Here is a 12,656-nt window from a genome sequence, read left to right as displayed (position 1 = left end):
TGATATTAACAGCCACAAAAACAGCTATAACACAACAACCTGACGCCACTGAACCAAGCACAACTCATTATCCTGATCCAAGACGTTTGAGAACATCATCAGCATTTTATCGACCAACCGATGACGCGATTAATCGAGATAACGTGTGAATATCTGAGTTCAGCGTCTTAAAGGTCTAGTATGCGACATTTAGGAGGATTTATTTCATAGACTACCAATAAACATGGTTGTATAAGTGTATAATCAGTTTAAAAATATAAAAGTTTTGGTTTCTATAGCCTCAAAATGAGTGCATTTGGTGACAGTTGTGCTTCATGGAGGCTGCTATCTTGTACCACAGGAGTGAGTGAAGTAGTCCTCCAATTAATGTGTTTAAATCTTAAACAGTGGACCATTAAACAATAATTTAAGCAGAATCACCCAAAGTGGGGCCTGTGGGCTATAAGTGGCACACCAAAGGGTTTTATTTGGCCCGCCAGACTTATATTTAAAAAAGTAAATAGGCCTTTATAGTAAAAAATAAATAAATAAGAATTATCGTCACAATATCTGAGATAAAAAAAATGGTCATCAATCATTTTTTATTTATGTGTGTATAAAACATAAAGGCAGAGCAATGCTACACAGGAAGTCGGCTCCACACCACATGTATCCCACTGGTGGTCAATTGGTCTAACTCTATTATAGCTAAAAGGACATTTAATTAGGGAGCCTGGGATCCCAGTACTTGTATCTCAATACAATCCAGTGCAACACAAAAGGTGTTTATTTTGGTCCCACAGCCCAGTATGAAGTTTCAATTTTGGCCCCATCAGAGGGGGGGAAAAAAAAGATTGGATGTCCCTGATTTAAAGGCTACTCCAGTACAAAAACATGGCAGCACTGAAGAGTCAGTTACTGAACATCTGACTTCATTGGAGCAGACATGTTTGGACCCAGTGGACTGTAAATGACCCTGTGGGAGATGGAATCTCCCAAATGTAGCCTTCTGTTGATTAGCACATCCTGTCACTGAAGCAATCACCTCACACACTCAGATCCAGAGCTGTTATTGGATTCATTAGTCCTTGTCCTGGGTCCAGTGGTTTATACGATCACCTACTGGCCACTTGGCAACTGTCCTGGACTTCGGGGCTAACACTTTACTCGATAGTGAGCAAGGGCTTCTCCTCCACAGATGCTGGTAAACAAGCAGGTCAGTGGTTGAATTAATCTGCAACCCTCGGTATCAAAGAGGAGTTTCTTTAACCGCTGCTCGCACTAGCTGAAAATCTGGTGTCAGAAATGAGCGGTGCAAATTTATCTTCAGTAGCCTTCACTGTAGTGCCAGAATGAGCCGTTACTATAGCAACAAAAGAGGGGAAAAAAATTATAATTATAAGCACAATATTTTATCAAACAGCAATGTCAATAAATATTTGAAAGAGAATAATGGTCCGTCTTATTCTGGTGGATAAAAGTTTAGACGCAATGTCCTTGTAACGGTTTACATCAACCTCTTTCCGTCCTTTTCATAAATGTATTCTCTGCTCTTCAAAACAGGGGTAAAGTCAATAAAAAATTAACTTAATCTGGAGTCTGTGCTGCACTGCCATGGGGAGTTCAGGAAAAGCTTCAAAATGTTATTGAAATTATTACGCTATAGAATATATCGGCTGTTATTTTTTTTTTCTGCAAAGGGCTTCCGAGTGCACCAATAGTGAAGGATTATTCATTTAAAAATAGTTCATATTTTTTTCCTAATCAGTTTAAATTTGCTGATGCTCCCCAAAACCGTATGAGTTGAGAAACTCAACCCTCAGGTGGATGTTAGGAAAAACATATTGCTATTTTAGTTTAGTACATAGTACGCAATTGTTTCACTCGACTAAAGGAGGAGTTTCCCAAAAGACTGTTACCTACCTTAGCATGACCTACTGCAGGCTACATTTATCCAGTTTTCACAACTTGTAAACACAAATCCATGAGAACTGGACCTAAGCGGTTATGAGGCTCAAAAACAAGCTACTGGAAGTAAAAACTGTCATGAAGTGAGCTTCTGCAGTGAGTGACTGAGAGGATGACGTGAAGCTGTCTTCATGAGTGAGGGCTTGAGAGAACATTTTTCATGGGAGCTTCTTCTTCTTCTTCTTGGTGTTTTCAGCATTGACATCAGACTTTTCTGCCTCCTCAGGTGAGACTGCAGAACTTTCTGAAAGGACAAGGTCCATAATATTCCAACCACTGACAGCATCTTGCCTTCCCTCCATCAGTCATTGGTCGCCAGGCAACACAAAATCAAAAACCCTGCAGCTGAGTTGAGCCGATTAAATATATGTCAATAGACTGCCGGCCACCGATTGGTCAGAGAGTGTCGTCACTGGAAGAGTCATGAGCACGACGTCCGACACGAGAATCAAACCGAACAATGTTGAACTGTAGAGCAATTAAAAAATACGTAAAAAATCCTGAAAACATGCATTAATTTCCAACATTTAGCAAAGGAAATGTCTAAAATCGGAATATTTACCAGAGGATTCTGATGTATTTAATCTGAAACCCATTCTGCCATTTTTCACTTCAGCACTGAGATTCCATAAAACACAGGATGGGATGTTGATATCCTTGTGCAAGCACGTGCAAATAACTGGTGGACTTGCCGGTGAATGGTGGATGGTGGATTCCTGGGAAAGAGGTGAGTTTTGGGACACATCATCAGTAGTGTTCCTCTGGGTCATGGGGTGTTTCGGCCTTTACACACTATACACCCTCACCAGAGGCGGCCAGCTACAGGCTGATCAGGCCTGAGCTTGCGTCCCAAGCCCAATTGACCATGAGAGTCACCTTGTTGTCAAGTGGCAGACATCTCAGGGGACTATGCATGGCAGGGATGTCCTGTTCCCTGAGTCACGCTTAAGCTGACCGCATACCTCCTGACACGCTACTTGGGGGCCCAACTGGGGTCGTTCCTTTTCAGCCAGAGCCAGTTGCTGCATCTTTCTGCTGTCTCTGATGCAGCTTTGATGGCTGTGCATTGGCTCTGGCCCCTAACTCCCAAGTCCCTCAGCAGTTTTGTGGTCGGACTTCTGCAAAGAAGAATCTATTTGAAAATGGTTTAAATGTAGTGAATTGAAGTCTTAAAAGCTTTAAACGGTGCATTTCTATTTACACGTGTTACTCTTGCAAGCTGAATTTCTGGATCCCAAGAAACCGAATCTGCTTTTGAAGAACTAAAGAAGCCTCTTGGATGAAACTATGACTTGGATTAATGAGAATCGACACAGACAATCTGCTTTTGAATGTTATGTAATATAAATTAGAGTCATGATGCACTAAAATATGCTTGTATCTACTTTTCCTCCTTGCTGTGTTTTGATCCTCGTGGAACAGTCTCTTTCTCTAACCAGCTGTTTGCATTAATTGCTCCTCACGTTGCCGCTGTCGGACTCACACCCCGACTGCTCATACATGAGTCATCTGAATAGTCCATAACCTTTCTAATAAAACAATTTGTCATTAAACTATTCCACAGGAAGACAGTCACCCACTTACTCTTGCAAGTCACACTTGTGTACGCTGAGAAACGAGTCTGCTGTTGAAACTGTCTGTTTTGATGGCAATCACTAACAAACACCAGGCAGCAAAATATGCTTCTATCAACATTTAAAGTCCCAGCATGAGGAAGCATTTGCACTGTCAGTGTCTGTTTTTTTGTCCCTCATGGATGACACGCTCTCCGTCTCTTTCTCTAACCAGCTGTTTGCGCTAATTGCTTCTCAAGTCGCTACTGTCAGACTAACATGGCACCATCCTAACTGCCTGCGAATTGATGACAATAATGGGAATCAGCGGAGACAATGGAGCGAGATTACGTGCTGAAAAGGCTAATTCTTCGGAGCAGCGTGCATCGGAGTCCGAAAAAGGACGGCGTCTTCTAAATTTGAGCCTTTTTCATTAAACGCTAAGCAAATGCAACAGCTGTAGAGTTTAATCCTAAATGGGGGTCTATAGCTACCACTTAGACCATCTGGCTCGGACGGGCTGTGTTCATATGAAGAGTGAATTGGCTGCGTGGAGCTGATGTGCACAGAGTGAGGACGATGCTTCTCTGTTTGTCAACTGCTGCTCGTGGTGTGGAGAGAGTTATTGACAGATTGACTAATGGAGGTTTGTCACCGCGGCCAGACGCAGGCAACAACGGTGCCCTGCGTCTGGCCCCCAACCACAAAATAAAAGCCTCAGACTAAAACATCAACAGAGATGCAGACATGGATACAACTCTGTGAATCTGACAGGAGAAAATGAATAACGCAGCGAACGAGGGAGTTTAAGTGTGTAACAGATGAGGCACAACACAGAAGATGAATCTAATTTAAAGCCTTATAGTGTATGAATGATGATGTCATACACAATTTAACCCAGTCCGGTAATTTAACGCTACAGGACGGGTGATTAATCCGGCACCATTTTATGTGATTGTTGTTTCTATAAAGTTCAAATTGAGTAGAGAAAGAAAGTGTGAAGTTTTTGGCTTCCGATACTGGGAATAAAAGCAGTCTGATCCTTAACTTTACAACAAAGTAATACTGAATCCATTTCAATGTTGTTAATTTATGTGTTCCTGACTTTAACACTAAATGTGCTGCTGCGATCTTGGCCAAGAATCTCTCATAAAGAGATTCTTTATCTCAATGGGACAAAGTAATGATGATAAACTAACACTTTTGTTATCAGAAAATGGATAAATAGCCCTCTTAACGCATTGAACACTTTATTTTTCATGTTTCTGGTCACGTTTCATGTATTTAAAGCTGTAGTACGTAACATTTGTTGTAGTGCAAGATTTGACAAAGGTTTGAAGCTAACGGACATTTGTTTATATTTCCTGGCTTTTAGTATCAAACTATTATTGTTTATCAGATGGAGGATGAAAGAAAAGTGACCAAACTCAGACTGATTGCCCTTTAGTTAATGTTGGCATTATTGCTAACAGCTAGCAAGCTAATCAAATCCATTTGATAATCAAAGTAAGGAGTATTTTATACATAAAAACACAGCAGAAATGTCTCCACATATATGTTATTGTGTGAATTACATTAAGCCCCGCCCCACAGTAGAGGATAATTGGCCAGAGTTTGGTCCCGATGGTGAGTGTCTCCTGATATTTACAACTGAACAGTGACTGTGGGGCATGAGCAAACCTTGTAATAACCAATAAAGAGAGCGAGATGACCGGGAAACGGATGTTGCATACTTTTGTTGAGAACTATAACTTGTACAAGCCAAGTTGTTTCCTTCTTCTCAGCCATGTCTTCATCCACAGTTTCTCAGCACAAAACAACAGCCACCAACAGTCCACCTACATGTCTGTTTATGTATATTCCGAAGTCATGTTAAATCACGGAGGTTTCAGTGACATCCCAAATCTCTCAGGATTTAAAACACTGAAAATTGTCGAAGTATGTGGTGTTTGTGGTTTACCACATTTTAGTGTGGACCATTCTTGAGATTGTTCCTGCTCTGAGCGGCCATCTTAAACTGTAAAATTGGAGCATGAGGAGTTTGAACAAGTTGACGACTTGGAATTACAACTTGAGGTGGCGCTTTAATCGAACGTCCCTACTCCTAACTGGGAAAATACGACCTCCGAGGACAACTGGAAAGCACTATTCGTCCTATAAATGGCTTTTGGTTCAGTAACCCTTGAACGTGCCACTCACCACACAAGGGTTTGGCCTCTTGAAACCCGTTTGCCAGTGAAGGAAACCGAAAACTCTTGAGCATAAGTTTTTTTTCAGCCCGTGTTGTAAATCTGCTTCGTAAGAAAATGAATATTACATGCGATGCGCTTCCCTCTCCCGATGTTTTGTTCTCGTCTCCACCCTGCCAGACAGACACAAAGAAGCAGAAGATTGGGTTTGGCCCATCAAGGACATAATGGTGCTGGTGGAAGAATATTAGATCTCAGCTACAGCTGGGGTACAATGAGCATGTGGCTCCTCCACAGGGACTAACTCCTAGCACCTAATGCAATCAACCACACAAATCACGCTTACGTACGTGTGTGTGTGAGAGAGCGAGCGCGTTAACCCATGCACGCGCAGCACACAAAGACTTCTCAGCGTGTCTTGCTCTAACTCAAATCATCATCACTCAAATTTGATTTGGATCCCGAGTGTTCTGACTGCAATTCCCTTTATTAAAACAGTCGGATACACGTGGAGACCTGTTCACAGAGTTTGGGTTGAGCACCTTTTTTTTTTGTGTGAAAATGAAAGGACAATCTGGAGGAGAGGGTTTGGGTTGATGGGTGGGTGGGGGCAGGGCAACAGATGTGTGTCTCGCAAGCTGCTTGATGACAGTTTTAATAGTGATGTGTAGCTCTAACGCGCACAATGCACTCGTGGAAAGAGTGGAAGAGCTTCCGACAACTTGTGAATCCAAGGCGAGGAAAAGTATGCTCCCTTTTACTGTTTCTGTATTTATGGGATTATAATGTTCGACTGAAGCGTTGATGACAATTAACCTTCAGAAGCAGTCGTTTCCCCCCCTGTTGAAACGCCGTCTGTTTGACCGAGAACGGTAGATCATTTTCAGGGTAAACACAACAAAGTGACCGCCATCGCTCTCGTGATTATAAAAAGCACACAACAACCCCCGTGAAAAGTGACCGCATTTACCATGCATCCAATCCCATGTGCCAGAACGTCCATCTGTTGTTGTAAATTATGAATAAACCCATTAAAGTTTCATCAACATTAAATGTCTTCAGTTTTTTTTTTTACTATTAATTATGAGACATTGGGCATTTTCACAACCCTATGAAAATTGGATTTTTAATTTAGAATAGAGGGAAAAATCAAAACTATACAGTCTATAGGGCTGAGTGCAGATGCAGTGAAGCTCCTGCCTACATTCTGTACATAAACACTGCCACCTGGTGATATATCACAGGCACAGGCAGTAAAAAAAAAAAAAAATCTGTGGGCTGTAAATCTGTAGACAGACATCACGCACGGATCTGATCCCAGCTTCGGCTCCATTATCATCACATGGAACATTTCCACCTTTAATTGGAAACGCTGAGCAGCTGAATACAGATTAAAAAAAGGTCACAAACGCACTTCCTTCAGACTGCAAACACAACTTCAAAACTTGCCTCTTTTTATTTTTGTCGCCCATAAAGAAGACAAGTGGCCATAATGTGCAAACAAATCATTAAAGAGTAATACTTTCACCACACACACACACACACATGCACGCTCCATTCACTTTTGTTCTCCCATCAATCAAAATGGCTGCTTTGGGAGGTAGGGTTAATGGTATTATTCGTCATGCCAACCAAGGACAAGTGCACGCGTGCCCGTTGGATGTGATGTCTTTATTAGCAGACATGACAGCAGCCAACTCACCAGTCTCTCCCTCTCTCTCTCTTCCATATGGAGCGATGCCAACCAGTTCAACCCTCGGGCTTGTTTAACCAACACACATCTAAATCCAAAGTGAGGAAATAAACTCATTCCCAGGGAAAAACATGTATATTTTGCACATCCAAAACAGATAAAGAAGAGATAGAGAGTGTAATTTCCCTGACTCCCCCCAGAACACATTTGTTAATATGCATAAAACCGATGTTGTTGAGCTCAAACATGGACATTTTTAGTGCCCATTTCAACTACTGCCTAGATATATAAATATAAAAAAAACGTATTTACTCAAAGTCTGCCTCGCGTTGGATTATATCAGCCGTGACACAAACATTTTTTATTTATTTTTTTTGCTTTGATTCATAACACAATTGGCTCTAATGGTGCCTACTGGTGCAAAGCTGCTGTTTATGTGGACCATTTTTGTAAGTGATGTTTTTGTGTCTACACCTGTTGTGTTATTTTATGACAGTTGAACTCGCTCACAGTAAGGTGACAGAGTGTGGCAGCAGCCCAGGCTGTATTTACACACATCAGGCATCAGTATTTCTGTATTTACATTCAAGCATAAGGCAACGTTGCTTATTATATGTTATTATAAGTACTTACAGTGTCTGTCCCGTTGTTCTGCACTGATAAAAACACCAATATCTAGGTTTTGAGTCTCAGCCAATAACTTGTGTGATACGAGTGTTTAATCAATAAGCTACAGGCTTCATTGTGGGGTGTTCTGGAGGACACTGTGATCTTTGGATGTATAATGTAAGCAAACTTAAATCATTACTTCAATATCCCTAGTAATACAACATGTATATGAGCCACAGAGACTATAGTTGATGATAGATTTTAGATGTTTGAGGTGCTTCCAGTGGATAAGATCATCCATGGTGTCTCCAGTACAATGTTGACATAGGACCTATGTTGGCTTAAAGAGTTAACTTGCACACTTTGATTATTATACTACCTATATAAGGTCTGTGAAGGTTCTAATCATCTGTATTACATAGTTGGAGGCAACTGGACTTGCAAAAATCATCCAAGAACCTTCTTGATGAAGAGCTGAAGAAGGTTCTTGGATCAGAGGTGAAAGTCCAGTCGCCTACAGCTGGACTACTGAAGATACTACACATAAGTATGTTTGAATTATTGTATATTTGGTTTCATAAAATTGTATGTTTTTTATATAGACTTAGAAAAACCCTTTATTAAGTGTCTTGCTTTACAGAGGACTGCCTTCATGCAGTGACATGTGCCTACAGTACAGCCTGAAGGGACGTGTGATTGACGATCTGAAGCAGAAGTTTACCATGCAAAACAAAGAAGCATCGACACCCACATAATCCCGATGCATAAACTAACAAAGATGAAGGAGCGGGACATGAAGGCCACCATATTCCCTGATGTGCTTAGGGAAAGTGAGTAATCTGATTTGTTCTTGACTTCCTGTCAAAACAATATATGGCATGTTTCTGAGATTTGAAATACAGAACATTTAATTTCATTTTAGGGGTTATAGTTATAAGAGACATAAAGGGTTAGGGGTAAGTTTAGGTTAGGGTTTCTTCTTTCAGGTGGCAACTAAAAATATCATAAAACAATGCCGTAACAGGCACTTTCTTACATGAGTAGGACAAATTGGGTTTCCGTTATGAATTGGGTAGTGTCAGCATTCTGCACGATCACCACTAGATGTCACTAATTTTCATACACTGGACCTTAAAACGTAGAATAACAAAGAAATTCAATTCAAAACTACCCCCACTAATTAGCTCTTTTCTCACTGAATAACAATATCTGGTACACAATATCTGGTTATACAGTTCTAGAAATACTCGTGTGACATCCCGACACAACAATCAAACCTGACCGTTTAAAAAAAAACGACAAACACGTTACAGCTAGCCTACATGGCTGCTGTCCGCAAAAATACACCGTACCACAGACCGAAAAACAAAAACACCATCACCTCGATGTCTTCCATTCTTTGTGTGTTTGTGTTTAGTATAAAACGAAGATATACAAAGTTACAAAACGACGTGCCTGATACCAAGACCTGAGTCGAGTAGAGCCGAGAAGTGCTAGAATTGTATAACAGAAAAGTGTGAGGTCACTGGAGAAATGAAAACAACAACAACATAGTCAGCCCTCATCTGGCTGAGTGACAGTGTAAAACAACTATTTGGAGTTGTGGAGGGTACTACCCAGAGAGTACACCACATACATCTACTTCTTATGTCCCCAGTGTATTACATTTGCATTTCGCTGTTATTTTTACCCCCAAATCCACAAGCATCATGAATATGACTGTTATGAAAAAAAAAAAAAGTAATTACCAGAACAATGACAAGGAAATTAACACGGAAAGACAGCCGTCTTATTTTTAGAATTATTAAATACAACGATGTTGTAAATGGATGCGAGATGGAAGATGGAGATTGCCCTGAAATGATTGACTGTCCTCGGGGTCTGCTTTATCAACAGCAAGGACATCAATTTCTTTTCCCCATTGGAAAACTAAAAATAGGACCAAAAATGAAACAAAATGTGGGCAAAAGAAGAAGACGACGACAACAAACAAATACACACGCAAATTGGTCATTGTTTTTATGGCTAAAACGGCAAATTATGGAACGCTTTTCCATTCATGTAAACAGGATATTACCATAGAAATGGCCTCTTTTCTGCACATGTGACGGCCAAAGTGGGTGAGCGGGGGGATGGAGTTGTTAATCCTGTTAGTTTCCCCTGTGCCGCTGAGCAGCTCCCACCACCAGCTAACATCCTGGGAGGACGGTCACAATAATAACCCAGAGACACTCCATCGTTCGTTCTCAGGTGCGACGACTGCTGCAGGCTCAAAGTCAGCCGCTGAACACTGGCATCTCATTCCTCCTCGTTAATATGCAACTCTGGATTTCGACATTTAATGGCCGCCGAGCGCAGCGCAATTGCCGGATTCGTGTTTGAGAGAACAACCACAATACATATTGCAGGATTTCAGTCGCGCCGTCAGGAAACTATACAGTCAAAGTAGATTGTTATATTGCAAAATGGCCCTCGGGAAACTTAAAAGCTGGTTTTCTGATTTTTTCTTGTAGCTGCAGTTCGAAACAATGTGGCATGAGCTGCATTTTGTTCTGAAACTGTGTGAGATATTGATAAAGCCATAGTTCCTCTAATCTTAATCAAATTCATTCACTGATCTCATTGAACCTCGTTAGGTTCAACAACAGCAGATCTGTGTTGTCAGGTGATCGAGAGGGAAACGGCAGCGAGGAACCTATAAAACGTCACTCAGGGAAAAAACTCCAGGGATCCATATCGATGATGGATAAATTTGACTGCTGTCAACGACGCAGACACACCTACGCGCAAAACCTTGTTATGCAGCTCTTGTTGGGATGTCAGCTGTCTCTGTCTCTTCACTGCACGTCTGACAACTGCTTCAAGCAACAGCCCATTTGAATTCCACGATAATACGCGTTCGGCTCGGCCCAGTTTGAGCACAAATACAGGCAAGAGACGCGCAAACGGAGAAACAACTCGAAGGATGGCTCAATATCACATTTCAAAGCCAATTAGGCCTTCGTCACAAGAGCATGTTGATGATAGAATCCAATATCCAGTCTCAGGATTTCCTGATACTGAGTGTTCTATTGGCTCAAAATTGCAAAATTCCCATATGAAGCAAAAACAAACTAACTAAAAACCAAAAGTGACCAAAAGTATCCTAGGTTTGTTCCAACTGAGGATAAAACTGCAGGAGAAAGTCTATTAAACAAACCGTTAATACCAAGTCAAAGAACTAATATAGTGAAAATGCATCATTTAACAGGTGGAAAGAGAAGTTCAAAAAAAGATATAGTGCACAGATTTATGATGGAAGTGAACGTGTCGGTCTGAATCTTTGTCTTCTCTTATATCTGTTGAATAATTCACACGACGATGGGAAACTGAAGTGGAACAGCTTGAAAAGTTTTGTTTAATATTTAAGTTAAAAGACATGACGCCAAAGAAGGGGGTGGAGCTAGATGAGTTCAAACTTCTCTCCTGCTCCTAACAGACACAAAACAGTGGAGTTATTATTATTTTTCTCTTATATCTGTCTGATTTAGAGCTCTTATTTTGCTGTGATCTCTGTTATTACTTTTTTCGTTTTAACACGTCTGAACAAAAATTAATTGAAACATTAAAGCAGAACCCGATTTAATTTTTCTCCTCAAGTACTTTGTGTCTTTGTGTGTGTGTGTGTTTTCTCCGAGCACATTTGCTAATGTTATTTATATCAGCGTGTACATTTGCAGTTAGATGGATTGAGAAACCAAAGCCATTAGTTGATAATATGCTGTCTGTTTCTCGCCGCTGCCAATCTCTAAATTGCATTAATGTGGCACGCTGATGGAGGACACAGTTTGTCTTCCTTTCTTGTGTGTGTGTGTGTGTGTGTGTGTGTGTGTGTGTGTGTGTGAGTGTGTGTAACTGTGTGTGTGTGTGTTTGGCCATTGTTCAGCCCTTTCTTGTTTTGCGGCTGCGTTAATATGTCTCTTGTCAATTTTATGAAAGTTAATGTCAAACCAAAAATTCCGGCTGAATATTAAATGTCTCAGCGTGAGCCGGTGATTGATGATTGAACTGCTTTCCCAAACACAGTGTTTACATTCGCGCCCCCACCATTACTCACCTTTAACACCGCCTCGGGGCACTGGATGTGGACTATGTTCCTCAGCAGAAGGATTTCATATCAAAAACAGTAACCACACGTCTTCTGGGTGATAATATGTGCGATTCATCTTACCTTAATGTTTCTCATGTAGGGAAATACTAAAACAGGGGCTGTGCAAAGATGAACCCATCCATTAAAAACAGTCCCTCAACGTGCTCCCCCCGTAATTACTAATATCATTAAGACTTAATTAAGACAGATACAAAGCAGGGAAGACGGAGCCCTGAAAAACTAACATTAACAAAATGTGATCTGTGTGTCCGTTTGTAGACACACTGTGTGATGCATTAGGGAAGTGTTCCCATCTCCCCCAGTGGCCGTTGTGCTGCAGAGTGCAGACATATGGCTGGTTTCTGTGTCCTCCTACCCCACCCTGTGGTCTGTCGCTGACATGCTCACAGATGGGAGGAGGAAGAAAAAAAGATGCAGAGAGAAAGAGAAAATGGCTCTGACCCTGATCACACTGACGTGCCATGCTCGCTGTAATTCCACTCCCACTCTGTGATTTATAAGGCACAAGGAGGTGA

The sequence above is a fragment of the Microchirus variegatus genome, assembly GCF_963457635.1.
Source record: "Microchirus variegatus genome assembly, chromosome: 3".
Classification (NCBI taxonomy): Eukaryota; Metazoa; Chordata; class Actinopteri; order Pleuronectiformes; family Soleidae; genus Microchirus; species Microchirus variegatus.
Note: the sequence above shows the minus strand (reverse complement) of the source record.